Source organism: Eumetopias jubatus, unplaced genomic scaffold (genome assembly GCF_037043125.1).
Source record: "Eumetopias jubatus isolate StellerSeaLion01/CBP00866 unplaced genomic scaffold, mEumJub1_p1.0 scaffold_2, whole genome shotgun sequence".
In the NCBI taxonomy this organism is placed as follows: Eukaryota; Metazoa; Chordata; class Mammalia; order Carnivora; family Otariidae; genus Eumetopias; species Eumetopias jubatus.
The window spans coordinates 60,463,421-60,482,614 of NW_028274808.1; the positions used below are offsets into that span (position 1 = coordinate 60,463,421).

General features: G+C 35.9%; 1 pseudogene; it reads left to right on the top strand.

Annotated features, from left to right (window-relative positions):
* LOC148164839 (putative ATP-dependent RNA helicase DDX60) overlaps positions 1 to 19,194 on the top strand; it is a 107,237-nt pseudogene that overhangs the window by 21,663 nt on the left and 66,380 nt on the right.

Sequence of the window (19,194 nt, forward strand, 5' to 3'; positions counted from 1 at the left end):
AGTTGGGTAAAAGGAATATTCAGAGTTTATGGATATAGGGAATTATTGATCACAGTCCCTAAGGTCTAGAAGATACAGTGAGAAGGTTTGTTGAGGTTATAGAACTAGATTCATAGGAACATTAGAGTCTGGTTATAATTGATAGTGACCTTGTAAGTATAGTTGTTGGGTGAAGAATGAGATAAACAGAGGCGTATGGCTTGATGAAACTAATTTTAAATGTGGTTTAGGTAATCCAAATATTAACCATCATTCGAGGGATGGGTCTTTTAGGCATTAATGGTGATGAGACAAGGTATGCTGAAATGTGTATGGTGGGGAGAGTATGAACATTAATGGTCTCACAAGATTGGTGCATTTGGAAGCAAAGGTGATCCGACCAATTGCATATATGGCAGGTATGACAAAACAAATCATGGTGAAAATAACAAATTATTCTGCAAATATTATATGTTTTTTAAAAAAATGAAAGTCTATCCCTAGATGACACTATGCAACAAAATAAGTCTTAAGTTGGTAGAAATCTAAATGTGAAAGACAACAGTTGCACTTGTGGAAAAAAATATAGGAAAGTATTTTTATGCCTCAGGGTAGAGGTATTCAGAGCATTCAAATGCTATATAAAACTTACATCATTAAGAAACATGTGATACATTCGACAATATTAAAATTAAATGCTGTAAGGCAAAAATTGTGGAGATGTTTAAAATGTATATAACCAGCATAGAATTAATATAAAGGATTTAGTATAAAGAATTCCTAAAATTCATAAGAAAATGATGAATGAGAAAGAAGAAAAAGAACAAAAGAAGAGAAGCAGTTATTTAACAGAAGAACAAGTGTGATAATAGCCAATAAAACTGTGAAAAGATGTTTAACTTCACTGTTAATCAAGGAGATGAAGATTTAATTAGGATTAAAACTACAATTGGCCGTTATTCAACACCCTTTGTTTTGATAAAATTTACAAGACTGAGAGATGCCAAATATGTGTGGCAATGGAAACAATCTAGAGAAGCAATGGAAACACTGTTTATTTTTTTATTTTTTTAAAGATTTTATTTATTTATTTATTAGAGAGCGAGAGAAAGAGAAACAGCATGAGAGGGGTGAGGGTCAGAGGGAGAAGCAGGCTCCCTGCTGAGCTGGGAGCCGGATGCAGGACTCAATCCCAGGACTCCAGGATCATGACCTGAGCTGAGGGCAGATGCTGTACTGACTGAGCCACCCAAGAGCCCCTGGAAACATTGTTTAAACATCGACCTGGAGATAGAAGTTGGTAAAACCTAGTGAAATTTAAGATGTACATTTTCTACAAACTGTAGTTTAATGAGAGGAACTCTTGTATATTTGCATAAGGAAAAATTGCATTAATGATCATTGTAACATTGTTGCAGTAAGCTAAATATCCAGCAGTAGGATAATGAGAAGTAAACTTTGGGAAATTAATATAATGCAACACTTCACAATAAAGAGAAATAACTGCACACAAACACACACATATCAACATGCATGAATCTCAAAAGCATATTGTTAATATAACACAGAAAGTTAGAGAATGATACACCTGTTATGATTTGATTTATGTGCTGTCTGTTTAGCAATGGTATGTAAATACGCCTGGGCATGATGAATACAAGGTAGCAGTTACTTTTGGGAGAGAGATGAAAGTGTTTCTCAGAGGTAACTAGGAGGCTTAAAATATATCTGCAATGCTTTATTTTTTAAAAAAAACAAATAAGATCTGAAGCAAACCTAGAAAACCATTAACATTTGACTAAGTAAGTGGTCATTCCTTTGGTCACCTAGTGTCATGGTTTTAAATATCATTTTTTTTTTTTGCTATAATATCAGCAAGTCTTGAATTCATATCTCTAGCATTTTGCCTCTAAATTCCCAAAATTGTACCTTGATTCAAGTCTCTAAACTCCCTGATTCTAATTGGATGTCTCATAGACATCCCAAACTCTATGGAAATGCCAACTCTTGATCTCACGGGAATCTGGTCTTCCCTCAGTGTTTTCTGTCTCCATCTTCTCTTTTTTTCCAGTTTCTCAGGCCGGAATTCTTGGAATCATCCTTGACTTCTTTTTGTATTTCTCATATCCCATTCAGTCTATCAGTCCACCTCATTTCTCCTCCTTCAAAATCCATGGAGACTATTTCCTTTTCTTGCTTCTGCCCGTCCTGCCTATCCTGTACAATCTACCATCACCTCCTGATTATTGCAATAGCCCCTTACCGGTCTCTTACTCCTGCCTTTGCCTCTTTCACTATGTTCTCAACACAGCAGCCAGAGTGATGTTATGGGGGGAAAATCAGATTATTTCTCTATTTGCTCAAAGCCTTCCAAGGAGTTTCAACTCGCTCAGATTAAAAGGACTATTGGGATCTACTGCTCTCTATCCTCCAAAAACTACTCCCTCACTTCTTTTTTCTTAAGATTTTACTCATTTGTCGGAGAGAGAGAGCGAGCACAAGCAGGGGGAGCGGTAGGCAGAGGGAGAAGCAGGCTCCCTGCTGAGCAAGGAGCCCGATGTGGAACTCGATCTCAGGACCCGAGGATCATCACTTGATCCAAAGGCAGACCCTTAACCGACTGAGCCATCCGGGAGTCCCTCTTTCTTATCTCTTTGACCTCATTTCCTACTAATCCCTCCCAAGGTCTCTGGCCCTGTCCATGTTGTCCTCCTTTCTGTTTCTACTCACAACCCCTCCTACCCCCCGCCCCCACCCGACTTCTTAAGATATAATTGACATATAACATTGTGTAAGTTTTAGGTATAAAGTATGATGTTGTGATACATGTATATATTGCAAAATGATCAGTATAATTAGGTTAGATTAACACATCCATCACCTTACATAATTGCCTTTTGTTGTAAGAACACTTAAGACCTACTCTTTTGGGGCGCCTGGGTGGCTCAGTTGGTTGAGCGGCTGCCTTTGGCTCAGGTCATGATCCTGGAGTCCCCGGATTGAGTCCCGCATGGGCTCCCTGCTCAGCGGGGACTCTGCTTCTCCCTCTGACCCTACCATCCTCTCTCTCTCTCTCTCATTCTCTCTCTCTCAAATAAATAAAATCTTTAAAAAAAAAAGACCTACACTTTTAGCAACTTTCAAGTATATAAAACAGTATTGTTAACTGTAGTTAGCATGACATATATTAGATCTACAGGACTTATTCATCTTAAAACGGGAAGTTTGTATCCTTTGACCAACATCTTTCCACTTTCTCCATCCCTTAGCCCCTGGCAACCACCAAACTACTCTGTTTCTATAAGCTTGCTTTTTGTTTAGGTTTTTTTTTTTTTCTTGGTCTGGCTCTTTGCACTTAGCTTAATACCCTCAAGGTCTAACCATGTTGTCATAAATAGCAGGATTTCCTTCTTTTTTATGACTGAGTAATATTCTACTGTATATGTGCACCACATTTTCTTTATTCATTCATCTATTGATGGACATTTCAGTTATTTCCATGTCTTGGCCACTGTGTTTCTTGAAAACAACAGTTGCTCTCCCACCTCTCAACCTTCTTGCTGTTCTATTTGGTCAATTTTTTCTGACTCAAACAACCTTTAACCCATTGCTCAAATACCTTCTCAGCAAGGCTTTTCCTAACCATCTTGCTTAGAATCACACCATCTCTAGCTCCCAGAACTCACTATTCTGTCTCCCTGCTTTGTTTTTTTCCTTCATGCTTTTTTTTTTTTTTTAAGATTCCACCTATTTATTTGAGAGAGAGAGAGAGAGAGAGAAACAGTATGAGAGGGGAGAGGGTCAGAGGGAGAGGCAGGCTCCCCGCCAGTAGCCCGCTGCGGGACTCGATCCCAGGACTCCGGGATCACGACCTGAGCTGAAGGCAGTCGCCTAACCAACTGAGCCACCCAGGCGCCCACCTTCATCGTTTTTTTAATCATCTGGCATATTATATATTTTGTCTTTATATTTCTTTATTTTCTGTAAACTTCTGTTAGTATATAAACTCATAGACATGGTTTTTTGAATTTTTTAAGTCTGTGTTATTCACTGATGCAGTCTCAGAATCTGGAAGACTGCCTGGCACATAGCAGGCATTCAGCGAATAGTTTGGAATGAATGAATAATACGTTCACAGGTGTCTTTTTTCTCTAATCTTTTCTCCATGTTTGAAATGTTTTACAGATTCACACATACCCCCACAAACAAACAAGCTAAGATAATCCAGAGGGTCTTTCAATTTCAGAAATATCATGTTTTATCAGTGAGGCTATATCTCCTTCAACATTATTTGGTACTTCATTCAATCTCATATACACATAAATTCTTAGCATGTTCTTTTTATCACCATAGAGACAATTTTACAGATATTCCTGCCCCCTTCTTAACTATTTCTTCAAGAAATACATTAAGTTTTTTAAAACCTATTTTGCTTATTCATAGTTATAAAATTAAGGATAGAGACCCATTAAATAAGTTCATGGCTAGAACTTTTTAAAGTAGAAATTAAAAAAAATCATGCATATTATACTGTATGCCTTTCGTTTTTTTTTTTCCCCAGTGATGATCCAGCTATTTTATCTCTTTTTAAGAGGAGCGAACGTGATGAACTCACACATTGGCATCCTTTTAGACCCCTCAGTGATGATTTTGAAAGGACTAGGTGCAATAGTAATGGTAAATATAACTAATATCTAGTAAACACTTTCAACATTCTTGTTTATTAAAGAATTATATCATACATATCAGAAAAATAAAAGACTCATCTGAGATGAATGAAGTCTAATTCAAACTCTTCTTTACTCTCTCTGCCACCATACAAACTCCCAACATTTCGCAGCAGAACTGGAAAGAAACTAGTTTCTATAGTATGAAAAATGATATTTCAATTGATCTGTTGGGGTAAAAAGCTGTTTTGTCTAGACAGGATCTTTAGCTTTTTATTTTTCTTAGGTTGCTACAACATATTTACATATTATTATTAAAGTTTCTTTAGTTCTTTGTTCCTCTTGGTTAAAAATTCCTGTTGTATTATCTTGTAAGGCCCAATGCCTTCATTAATCATGTTATATTGTCATTGTTTCCAAAATTACTAACTACATTAGTTATTTGCTCTAAAATATTATTTAGTAATTGTATTTATTAAGTGAAATAAGGTTTAAATGTTCAAATAACCTACTAATTATTTTGGCAATAAGATATTATGGGCCAGTGTAGTTTTGTAATCTTGTTCTCTTCTTGGATTTCAAACTGGTACAGGAAAATCAGTGTAGGAAAAATTAAAAATCAGTTGCACACAATTAGGATTTCTTATAGTTTAGGAAGTGGCAGCCAGATTGGTATTGCAGATCTCTGACACACTCATTCAACATCTATCCTATGAATTGAGACCTACTATGTGCACAGCTCTGTGTCAGGTTCTGGGAATACAACAGGGAACGTGAAAGATATTTCTGTTTTTGTAATGCTTCACAGTCTAGCAAGGCAGATATTAGACAAACCATTACAGAGATCCTTCTTTAAAATTACGAATACTACAATTAGCTAAAGGGTATGAAGAGGGTACACTACAAGGGTTGGGGAATTTTTCCAAGCCAAATCTGAAAGATGAAAGCAATTAGCTGGGTGTGTGGTAGTGGGGGTGAGGGAGGATGTAGTCAGTAGAGGGATGCCATGACAGGAAGTGGCCAATGAGCTTGGAGTACAGAGAGTGATGTGAGATGAGTCTGGATCTTGCAGACTTCTGTAGGCCTTAATGAAGATTTTGAATAATAAAAGAGCAACAGGAAGCCATTGAAATGTTCAAACCACATGAGAGACATGATCAGGTTTACATTTTAGATTTGCTTTGGCCTCAGTATGGAAAAAGGATACACTCCTTTTAGGTGTATGTAGTACTGCTGCAGACTAAGAGTAGTCTGAAAATTGATAATATCTTGTTTCCAAGCCTACTCTATGATATCACCTGGAATTTGATTAAATTGTTTTAGCCAGTTATTTCTGACTTAATTCTGGGGTAGTTTTCAGAGACTCTGTTTCCAAATCCAATGCTCTTATGGAGTGTTCACATGCTTTGTTCTTGAGCTTGTGCTATTGCCATCAACAATGCCAAAGAGCTGGTGTTTTCTCTTGTGGTTTTGATGGCCCAGAAGGAAAGAAGGGCATAAGCTCACCATCAACTTATTCTATGGGATATACCCATAATGCCTAGTAGATTGTAAGAAAGTGAAAATGCAAATACCAGATGCTGATTTAGATCCCTCCAAGATATTTAAATATGGCTCAAATAATTTGAGTTCCTATATCTCCATCTCTAACATGTTTAAAATTAGATTAATGTGAGTTGTAAGGGTATCTGTCAAAGCCTTTTTCACTAATGAGACTCATAAATAACATTGTCAGCATATTTTAATAATTTATTTCCTACTGCTAAATCCAAACATGCCAAAGAAAGAAGAGAAATACAGAAATTACATCATTTTGATGACTTTGTCATGTGGGGGTCCTAAGGCTCTACTCCTTCCATGTGAGATCCTCATTAACAATATCCAGCATTGTACAGATTGATAATCTTGTGTTATTAGAGAAGAAAAAACTCATTTTTCTAAAAAAAAGAAATAGCTGCAAATCAAGCATACTCTAAATACTAACCATGAATTACAAAAGATAAAATAATTTATTCTCCTTTTAGAATAATTGTAAAATGAAGAAACGTGTAATGGAGCAAAACATCCTAATAGGATCTTCATACAGAGTTAAGTGCTGTTAGCATGTGCATTTCTTTGTACTCATTTTCCCTTTCATATTATTAAAAATTTTTTGAAACACAATTTTGTAGCTGTATAATTTGTACTATGGCCATGCTATTATTTGCTTATTTCCTTTTGAAATATGGCAAAATAGATAAGAAAAGAAGCTATCTTACAGATAACCACTATTATCATTTTGACATATAACCTTTCAGTCATTTTTATTCATATGGTGTATTTTTTTACAAGAAAAACCCCTTTCTATATTTTTAACATATTTCCCCACCTATCAACATACAATGGGCATTTTTCTGTGTTATTAACTATACTTCCATAATAGCACATTGTTTCCCAAATTTTTAAATAGCTTTAAAAAAAAGATTATACAGGCCAAACACATCTAGTAAATTTAGGTTATCTGGAAAAGTATCAAAAAAGTGAGAAATCATTAAAATTTTAACTCCCTCCAAAGTTACATCTATCAACTTTCGGGTGACTGTCCTTCCAAATATTTCAATCTGTACATATTTATAAATATACACAAAATTTTAAAATGTACATGCGGTTTTATTATTTTCCCTCTTACACAATGTATTTTGGAGAGCCTTCTGTTTCAATGAGCTAGAAATAAAATTTTCCTTTTAGTATTTGCATTATTTTCTATAATGTATTTATTTATATTATTGTTTATTATATTTTCATTACTTTACTGTGATAGCCTGTGCTATGAATCTTTCTACCTTTTTCTAATTACTTAAAGAAGTAATTCCTGGGTCAAAGACTATGAAAAATTTTAAGATTTCTCATATATACTGATACGTTCTTATTTAAAAGACTATAACAATTTTTATGCTTATTTTAATACTAATACATGTAATAATAATAATGTTATCAATTGGAGCACCTGAGTGGCTCAGTCGTTAAGCATCTGCCTTCGGCTCAGGTCATGATCCCAGGGTCCTTGGATCGAGCCCCGCCTCTGGCTCCCTGCTCCATGGGAAGCCTGCTTCTCCCTCTCCCACTCCCCCTGCTTGTGTTCCCTCTCTCGCTGTGTCTCTCTCTGTCAAATAAATAAATAAAATCTTTCAAAAAATAATGTTATCAATTTATCCAACTCTTATGTGAAAAACACTGTGCTAAGTTACATAGTGAGTCACTGACCCAGGCTGGACTCGAGAACCTGCCCTTTTGACCATTCAGCTATAATTACCATCACGAGTATATGAGAGCCCCTGCTTTTTCTTCCTGGAATCCTCTCAGGGATTTTAATCTCTTGAACACCAGTGACATGAGTATCTTTTCAAAATTTGGAGTTCTTTTGTGTCTCTTCCTTATTAATTTTCCTTTCATGTCCTTTATCTACTATTGCTGTAGTATTTTCTTTTTGCTTATTCATTGCTTGCAGCTACACATTTTTTTAAAGGTTTTTATTTATTTATTTGACAGAGAGAGAGACAGCGAGAGAGGGAACACAAGCAGGGAGAGTGGGAGAGGGAGAAGCAGGCTTCGTGCTGAGCAGGGAGCCCGATGAGGGGCTCCCGGATCTCAGGACCCCGGGATCATGACCTGAGCCGAAGGCAGACGTTTAACGACTGAGCCACCCAGGCGCCCCTTGCAGCTACACATATTTAAAACATAATATTCTTTGTCATATAGGATGAAAATCTTTCCTTAGTCTCCATTCTCTTTTGTGCTTAAGGAAGAACATGTTTCTGGGTGCTACCACACTTTCCAAAGATATCCTTTTACCCCTGGTTAGGTATGTGCTCCTCCTCAGGAGCTAACATTACTTCATTGGTACTCAGGAGTCCTTCATCCTATTGTTTCCATATAGAGGAGGTAGAGGGTGAAGGAGATCTGAAGAAGGACATGCCCTGAGTTCTGGAAAGAAAAGTTTGTCACAGATTGTCTATGGCAGCATTCTCTATTGCATATGGTAATCTAGATATTAAGATATTAGACCAAAGGACTGCTTCTACTGTAACCCATTCAGACTGATTAGATTTCTTTTGGGAATCGCTGGGCAAAAGCTTCATTTCTTCTTCTATGAAGTGCAGCATGCAACAGGCCTGGGCAGTTTTTGTGATTATACCACAATTTGTCTAGTCTTATAAATGATATCTATCTCAATTGAATATTAGTTTGAAATAGACTTTTTTTCTTAAACTCAACCGCACAGACTTGGAATGCCAGAACACTGATTTTCAGCATAAGGGATTAAGGAAATAATAGCTGAAGAGACAGACAAGGGAATGACAAATTATCATACTTCCATAAAGTATAGACATTTGCACTTTATTTAGGAACCTCAAGATCCAATTTGATGTGCTACTTGAATGTCCTAAATGGTAAACTAATGGTCTGAGATATTCAAGATTTCTCTCAAAAATATCAAATGTATTATCCTAAAAACATTTGTTTCATTGTTAATTTTTGTTCTATTTCTTTGTCTCATAGAAGGCAAATGCAGAAGGACTTATTGAAGAAAATCAAAGGAGACAGCTAAACTAGAGAAAAGAGAAGAAGAAATTTGTCCCTGTATATTAAAAAGGAAATTAAAGAAAATCATAGTTGTGGAATAAAAAGACTAGAAGATTTTCTCCAAACACGTTTTGTTAAATCTACAAAATTTACTGCAGAAATGGTAGGATTAGATGCCTGCTTCAAATTATGGATAGAATACTGTTCAAAACCGGGTATATAAGTATGGTAGTTTTAGAAATGTTTTTGAAATAAAAGGTCAAAAGAATTGGTATTGGCCACATAATTCTTATTCTTCTGTCCTGTATGACTTTGGGAAACTTTTTGATGTCTAAAGAATAAGATTTTCTCTTGTTTAATCCAGTAATAACATCACGGCTATTTGTGTATGTGATAGGTCTTGGTGGATGGATTCAGTTTGAAATTCAATTCAGGAAACAGTTCTTCAAGATCAATCATGAGCTAAGTATCTTGTTAAGTACCCATGGAGCTTCTGAAGAGAATAGCACTTGCTCTGCTCTGAAGGTGGTTAATAATCAGTATCTCAAGGGACTCAGGCACATGCTGAACTAACTGCAACAAAATGCAGTGACCACAACCATATATATATATATTTATATAATTTTTACACATTTATGGAATCATCATAATAATTGATATGTAAATTATAAAGTTTTATTAAATATGATTTATCATTTTTTATAAATTATCATTTATTATAATATAAAATAATATATAGTATTATATTAATATATTATATATGTATAAATTCTTATTTATTTCTCACAATTCTTTGAGGTAGGTTCTGATACCCTGATATTACATGTAAGAAATCAAGTTTCCAGGAAAACAAATTATACCCAAATGTCAGTGGAAGAGCAAGGATTTTAATATAATACTCTTTCTCCAAGGAACATGCACAAATTAAATAATCAGCAAATTGGGACACAACCATGTTGTGAATTAGGGCCAGAGAATGAACATTTTTGATTGGAGGGAAGATGAAAGACATTTATCTCTTGATTATGGTCACGGGAAAGTAAATATTAAAAGAGTAAAACATGGAAAGAAGATCTTCTTAAAAAATGTCAGTTCAGCCCATACTTTATATTAATCCTTATAATTAATAATAACTCCTGCCATTATGGTATCATTTTATGTGGATTAATTTGCTTAAATCATATAATAGCCACAGGAGGTGAGACTTATTAGTATCCTCATTATATGTATAAAGCAAATAGGCTTGGAGATGTAACTTTCCAACTTCCTAAATCAAGCACAGGCAAGTTAAATTTGAATTTCAGATAAACAATTAATTTTTAAAATATAAGTTTGTGTCATGCAATAATATATATCCCAAACTGGGTCTTCTATATTTTTATTTGCAAAAGCGGGTATTACTCCTCTAACTCAAGAGCCCACCTTCTTAACTGCTACTGTTCTAAGCATTAAGTGAAATGATGTATGTAAAGCATCTAATATATTGTCTGGATGTAAACAATGATCAATAATTGGTACTGTTCGCACTTGATTTTTATTCATTTTATTGCTTAAAACTCTCTAGGTCCAGCAGTTATTAAAAGACAGGATTTGACACTTTTGAGTGGCTCAGTTGGTTAAGTGTCGGCCTTCATCTCAGGGCATGATCTCAGGGTCCTGGGATGGTGCCTGCTCAACTGGGAGCCTGCTTCTCCCTCTCCCCCGTCCCTGCTCATGCTCTCTCTTGCTATCTCTCTCTCAAATAAATAAAATCTTAAAAAAAGAGAGAGAGAGCATGGACAAGTTCACGAGAGAGAGGGAAGGAGAGGGAGAGGAAGCTATTCTCAATTGTGCTGTGGTCGGATAAATGCTCTGTGGAATAGCCACTGATGACTATAGGCTTCTTCCTTCCCTGCAACTGTATAAAGTAGTCAAGAAGCTCTTGGCTAAATCAGAACTTTTCTCTTCACCCAGAAGGGACTCAGGGTGTTTCTTCCTCTCTCTTTCCCTAGGGGAACCCTTAATTGCAAGCCTTAAAGATGCACTGAGGGAAGAGATTCAGAATGCTTATGTTGGGAAGGATCATCTGTATTGTATGACCCAGTCCTCTCACTTTAGAGATGAGGAAACTGGGGCTTAGTGAAATTAAGTAATGCATCTATCATTGGATAGCTAATTCAATTTTTTAATAAAAAGCATCTGATTTCACCTGTACAGCTGTATATCACATTTATGTGGCATAGATTGTTGTTTATAGTTTCTAGCCGTCACATCAATAAACATTGTGTGATATATTATACATTAGGAAAAACTTTAAAATGGACCAGCAGGAACCATTTAGATACAAAGTACAGTTGACCCTTGAACCCAGGGTTGGGGCACTGTCACAGTCAAAAATCTGAATATAAGTTTTGACTCCCCCAAACCTTAACTGCTAATAGCCTACCGTTGACCGGAAGCCTTACTGATAACATAAACAATTGATTAACATATTTTGTATGTTAAATATACTAAAAAATGTATTCTCATAATAAAGTAAGCTGGAGAAAAAATGTTATTAAGAAAATCATAAGGAAGAGATAATACATTTACAGTACCGTACTGTATTTATTGAAAAAAAATCTGCATAGAAGTGAACCTGCATAGTTCAAACCTATGTTGTTCAAAGGTCAACTGTAATTCTTTTATTAAGAAAGAGTTATATAAAATTGGTACTGTACTTTTTTGCACGTAAATTGTTACAGACATTGGTTTACTTTAAACAATTTTTTACAGTCTAGTCAATAATTACTGAATAGCAGATTATGTCTTTAATGATTTAAGTTTCTTGTTAGTCAAATGGTAGAAACTGTCTGCAATTTATTTACCAAAGCACTGTCAAAAGGACTAGTGGTGTGTAGAGTTTTTACAAGAGATTACTGTCATAACACCTTGAATGATCAGGTTACTTAGAAGACATACACATGTAATAGATATTAACACATATTATGGCACTTCATTATGCACTTGAAGGTTTTAATGTGAGGATAAATTAAATTCACAATTTCCTTGACAAATACATTTGAATGGATTATTTATATGATTTTTCTTATTTAATAGTTTGGTCAATGTTCAAATAATTATATTTTCTATACAAAGTAGAATGCTTTCCTTATCTGACATTTTAACATGAGTAAGTAGCTTCCTTTAGTGGTGATGGTTTCAAACTGTAATGATTTCATATTCCCAATGTATTGTGTGAGAGAATATTTTTTAATGAAATAAGCTTAAGTCCTTTTGAATGCATCAACCACAACATACATTTGTTATGCAAATTCATTTCATTTTTCCACAAATTAGATTGTTGTTTTAATGGAAATGTCAATATGCACATACTGTGCCATCTAAAATATGTTATTAATTTTTTCTCTTTTTATTTTTATTTGCATTTATTCTGCAGAATTTACTCCCGGGCCATAAGTTTTTGTTTCTTCAATTTCTTCTGTGATATCTTCTTCTTCTGTGCAACCTCCTCTTCTGGTTTAGGAACAATCTGCTCTTTTTCAGTAAGGATCATCTCAATGTGGCAAGGAGAGCTCGTGTATGGGTTAATCCGACCATGAGCCCTGTACGTTCTACGCTGTATCTCGGGGGCTTTGTTCACCTGGATGTGCTAATGTTTAAAAGTTAAAGCTTGAACTTTTTTAAAGCATCGAGTCAAAGTTTCTCTATTTTTTAAATTTAATTAAAAAATTTCTTCAAATTTTTATTTAAATTCTAGTTAGTTAAAATGCAGTGCAATATTCGTTTCAGGAGGAGAATCCAGTGCTTCATCACTTACATATAACACACAGTGCTCATCACAGCAAGTGCCCTTTTTAATATCCATCAACCATCTAGTCCATTCCCTACTCACCTCACTTCATTAAGCCTCAGTTTTTTCTCTATCTTTAAGAGTCTCTTGTGGTTTGTTTCTCTCTCTCTCTCTTTTTTTTGGTCCTCCTCCCATATGTTCATCTGTATCGTTTCTTAAATTCCACATATGAGTGAAATCGTATGGTATTTGTCTTTCTCTGACTGACTTATTTTGTTTAGCATAACACACTCTAGTTCTACCCATGTAGTTGTGAGTGGCAAGATTCCATTCTTTTTGATGGCTAATATTCCATTGGATATATATACCACATCTTTTTTATCTGTTCTTCAGTTGATGAACATTTGATCTGTTTCCGTAGTTTGGCTATTGTTGATAATGCTGCTACGAACATCAGGATGCACATACTCCTTTAAACCTATTTTTGTATCCTTTGGGTAAATACCTAGTAGTGCAATTGCTAGGCTGTAGGGTAGCTCTGTTTTTAACTTTTTGAGGAATCTCCACACTGTTTTCCAGAGTGGCTGCACCAGTTTGCATTCCCACCAACAGTAAAAGAGGTTTCCCCTTTTTCTGCATCCTTGACAACATATGTTGTTTACTGTGTTGTTAATTTTAGCCATTCTGACAGGTGTGAGCTAGTATCTCATTGTGGTTTTCATTTATATTTCCCTGATGCTGAGTGATGTTGAGCATTTTTTTCATGTGTCTGTTAACCATTTGTATGGATTCTTTGCAGAAATGTCTGTTCATGTCTTCTGCCCATTTCTTGACTTGTTTGTTTGTTTTTTGGGTGTTGAGTTTGACAAGTTCTTTATTGATTTTGAATACTAACCCTTTATAAGTTATGTCATTTGCAAATATCTTCTCCCAGTCCATGGGGAGTTTTGTTGATTATTTCCTTTGCTGTGCAGAAACTTTTTATCTTGATGAAATCCCAATAGTTCATTTTTGCTTTTGTTTCCCTTGCCTCTGGCAATGTGTTTAGTAAGAAGCTACTATGGGCTGACATCAGAGAGGTTGCTGCCTGTGTTCTCCCCTAGGATTTTGATGGATTCCTGTCTCCCATTTAGGTCTTTCATCCATTTTGAATTTATTTTTGTGTATGGTGTAAGACAGTCCCCCAGTTTCATTCTTTTGCATGTTGTTGTCCAGTTTTCCCAGCACCATTTGTTGAAGAGACTGTCTTTTTTCCATTGGGTAGTCTTTCCTGTTTTGTTGAAGATTAGTTGGCCAGAGAGTTGAAGGTCCATTTCTGGGCTCTCTATTCTGTTCCACTGATCTATGTGTCTGTTTTTGTGCCAGTACCATACTGTCTTGATGACTACAGCCCTGTAATAGAACTTGAAGTCTGGAATTGTGATGCCACCAGCTTTGGTTTTCTTTTTCAATATTCCTCTAGCTATTCGGGGTCTTTTTTGGTTCCATACAAATTTTAGGATTATTTGTTCCATTTCTTTGAAAAAAAGTTGGTATTTTGATAGGGCTTGCTATGAATGTGTAGATTGCTCTAGGTAGCATAAACATTTTCACAGTATTTTTTCTTCCAATCCATGAGCAGGGGATGTTTTCCCATTTCTCTGTATCTTCCTCAATTTCTTTCATGAGTATTCTATAGTTTCCTAGGTACAGATCCTTTGCCTCTTTGCTTAGATTTATTCCTAGGTATCCTGTTGTTTGGGGTGCAATTGTAAATGGGATTGACTCCTTAATTTCTTTTTCTGTCTCGTTGGTGTATAGAAATGCAACTGATCTGTGTGTATTGATTTTATATCCTTCCACTTTACTGAATTCCTGTATGAGTTCTAGCAGTTTTGGTGTGGAGTCTTTTCGGTTTTCCACATAAAGTATCATATCATCTGCAAAGAGTGAGAGTTTGACTTCTTCTTGCCAATCTGGATGCCTTTTATTTCTTTGTGTTCTCTGATTGCTGAGGCTAGGACTTCTGGTCTATGTTACTTCTAGTACTATGTTGAATAGCAGTGGTAATAGGGACATCCCTGCCGTGTTCTTGACCTTAGGGGGAAAGCTCTCAGTTTTTCCCCATTGAGAATGATATTCGCTGTGGGTTTTTCATAGATGGCTTTTATGATATTGAGGTATGTATCCTATATCCCTGCACTGTGGAGAGTTTTAATCAAGAAAGGATGCTGTACTTTGTCAAATGCTTTTTCTGCATGTATTGAGAGAATCATATGGTTCTTATCCTTTCTTTTATTTATGTAGTGTATCACACTGATTGATTTGTGGATGTTGAACCAACCTTGCAGCCCAGGAATAAATCCCACTTGGTCATGGTGAATAATCCTTTTAATGTACTGTTGGATCCTATTGGCTAGAATTTTGGTTAGAATTTTTGCATCCATGTTCACTAGGGATATGAGTCTGGAATTCTCTTTTTGATTGGGTCTTTGTCTGGTTTTGGGATCAAGGTAAGGCTGACCTCATAGAACAAGTTTGAAAGTTTTCCTTCCATTTCTATTTTTTGGAACAGTTTCAGAAGAAAACATATTACTTCTTTAAATGTTTGGTAGAATTCCCCTGGGAAGCCATCTGACCATGGGCTCTTGTTTGTTGGGAGATTTTTGATTACTTCTTCAATTTCCTTGCTGGTTCTGGGTCTGTTCATGTATTCTATTTCTTTCTGGTTCAGTTTTGATGATTTATATGTCTCTAGCAATGCATTCATTTCTTCCAGATTGTCTAATTTGTTGGCATATAGTTGTTCATAATATGTTCTTATAATTGCTTGTATTTCTTTGGTGTTGGTTGTTATCTCTTCTCTTTCATTCACGATTTTATTTGTTTGAGTCCTTTCTCTTTTCTTTTTGATAAGTCTGGCCAGGGGTTTATCAATCTTATTAATTCTTTTGAAGAATCAGCAGCTAGTTTTGTTGATTGGTTCTACTGTTCTTTTGGTATCTATTTCACTGATTTCTGCTCTGATCTTTATTATTTCTCTTCTCCTGCTGGGTTTAGGCTTTATTTACTGTTCTTTCTCCAGCTCTTTTAGGCATAGGGTTAGGTTGTGTATTTGAGACCTTTCTTGTTTCTTGAGAAAGCCTTTTATTGCTTTATACTTTCCTCTTAGGACTGCCTTTGCTGCATCCCAAAGATTTTGAACAGTTGAGTTTTCATTTTTGTTTGTTTCCATGAATTTTTTTTAATTCTCCTTTAATTTCCTGGTTTACCCTTTCATTCTTTAGTAGGATGCTCTTTAGCCTCGATGTATCTGAGTTCTTTCCAACTTTCATCTTGTGACTGGTTCCAGTTTCAAAGCATTGTGGTCCGAAAATATGCAGGGAATGATCCCAATCTTTTGGTACTGGTTGAGACCTGATTTGTGACCTAGGATTTAGCTATTCTGGAGAACATTCCATGGGCACTAGAGAAGAATGTGTATTCTGTTGCTTTGGGATCGAATGTTCTGAATATATCTGTGGAGTCCATTTGGTCCAGTGTGTCATTTAAAGTCTTTATTTCCTTGTTGATCTTTGGTTAGATGATCTGTCCATTTCAGTGAGGGGACTTTAACAAGTCCCCCACTATTATTGTATTGTTGTCAATGTGTTTCTTTGCTTTTGTTATTAATTGGCTTATACAATTGGCTGCTCCCTGGTTAAGGGCATTGATATTTACAACTGTTAGATCGTCTTGTTGGATAGACCTTTTAAGTAGGGTATAGTGTCTTTCCTCATCTCTTATTACAGTCTTTAGTTTAAAATCTAATTTGTCTGACATAAGGATTGCCACCCCAGCTTTCTTTTGATGTCCATTAGCATGGTAAATGGACTTCCACCCCCTCACTTTCAATCTGGAGGTGTCTTTGGGTCTAAAATGAGTCTCTTGCAGACAGCATATCGATGGTTTTTTTTTTTTTTTAAATCAATCTGATACCTTGTGTCTTTTGATTAGGGCATTTAGCCCATTTACATTCAGGGTAACTATGGAAAGATATGAATTTAGTGTCATTTTATTTCTTGTAAGGTGACTGTTACTGCATATTGTCTCTGTTCCTTTCTGGTCTATGTTACTTCTAGGCTCTTTCTTTGCTTAGAGGCCCCCTTTCAATATTTTCTGTAGGGCTGATTTGGTTATTGCAAATTCTTTTAGTTTTTGTTTGTCCTGGAAGCTTTTTATCTCTCCTTCTATTTTCAATGATAGCCTAGCGGGATATAGTATTCTTGGCTGCATATTTTTCTCATTGAGTGCTCTGAATATATCCTGCCAGTCCTTTCTGTCCTGCCAGGTCTCTTGTATAGGTCTGCTGCCAATCTAATGTTTCTACCATTGTAGGTTACACACCTCTTGTCCCAAGATGCTTTCAGGATTTTCTCTTTGTCTCTGAGATTTTAAGTTTTACTATTAGATGTCAGGGTGTTGACCTATTTTCATTGATTTTGAGTGGAGATTCTCTGTACCTCCTGGATTTTGATGCCTGTTTCCTTCCCCAAATTAGAGAAGTTCTCTGCTATAATTTGCCCCAATATACCTTCTGCCCCTCTCTTTCTACTTCTTCTGGGATCCCAATTATTCTAATATTGTTTTGTCTTATGGTATCGCTTATCTCTCAAATTCTGCCCTCATGATCTAGTAGTTGTTTATCTCTCTTTTTTCTCAGCTTCTTTTCCCTCCATCATTTGGTCTTCTATATCACTAATTCTCTCTTCTGCCTCATTATCCTAGCACTTAGAGCCTCCATTTTTTATTGCACCTCATTAATAGCTTTTTTGATTTCAACTTGGTTAGATTTTAGTTCTTTTATTTCTCCAGAAAGGGATTCTCTAGTGTCTTCATGCTTTTTATATGTCCAGCTAGTATTTTTATATTCGTTATTCTGAACTCTAGTTCTGACATCTTACTAATGTCCATATTGATTAGGTCCCTGGCAATTGGTACTGCCTCTTGTCCTCTTTTTTGAGGTGAATTTTTCCGTCTTGTCATTCTTGCAGAAAACTATAAAGCTGAATTCCTGGGACCAGATGAAATTTAGATCTCCTACTCCTCCGCCATCTTGAACTCTCCTCTGAACCAACTATCTTTTAAGGGTTACTTCCTATTTACTTAGTACCAGGTACATTGATGGCTAAAATTAGACATGTTTTCTCTATTGCCAGTTTAAAAATGCTTCATACTTCTAGCTAGCATTAGTTTGATGAATTTTACTAGGAAGTAATTCAAAAACAAAATAGAAACAAGCAAACAAAAAAGGTAAACAGACTAAAACAAGCAAACAGAACAAGCAGGTTATAAATTTAGGAAGATGAAATGTAATTTGAACATTACTTCTCAGGTCTTTTTTTCTTTCTTTAAATTTTTTTATTGTTATGTTAATCACCATACATCGCATTACTGGTTTTTAATGTCGTTGTCCATGATTCATTGTTTATGTATAACAGCCAGTGCTCCATGCAGAATGTGCCCTCTTTAATTCCCAACACCAGGCTAACCCATCCCCCCACCCCTCTCCCCTCTAGAACCCTCAGTTTGTTTTTCAGAGTCCATTGTCTCTCACGGTTCGTCTCCCCCTCTGATTTTCCCCCCCTTCATTCTTCCCTCCTGCTATCTTCTTCTTCTTCTTTTTTTCTTAACATATATTGCATTATTTGTTTCAGAGGTACAGATCTGTGATTCAACAGTGTTGCACAATTCACAGTGCTCACCATAGCACATACTCTCCCCAATGTCTATCACCCAGCCACCCCCTCCCTCCCACCCCCCACCACTCCAGTAACCTTCAGTTTGTTTCCTGAGATTAAGAATTCCTCATATCAGTGAGGTCATATGATACATGTCTTTCTCTGATTGACTTATTTCGCTCAGCGTAACACCCTCCAGTTTCATCAACATCATTGCAAATGGCAAGATCTCATTCCTTTTGATGGCTGCATAATATTCCATTGTATATCTATACCACATCTTCTTTATCCATTCATCTGTCAATGGACATCTTGGTTCTTTCCACAGTTTGGCTATTGTGGACATTGCTGCTATAAACATCAGGGTGCACATACCTCTTTGGATCCCTACATTTGTATCTTTGGGGTAAATACCCAGTACTGCAATTGCTGGGTCATATGGTAGCTCTATTTTCAACTTTTTGAGGAACCTCCATACTGTTTTCCAGAGTGGCTGCACCAGCTTGTCTTCCCA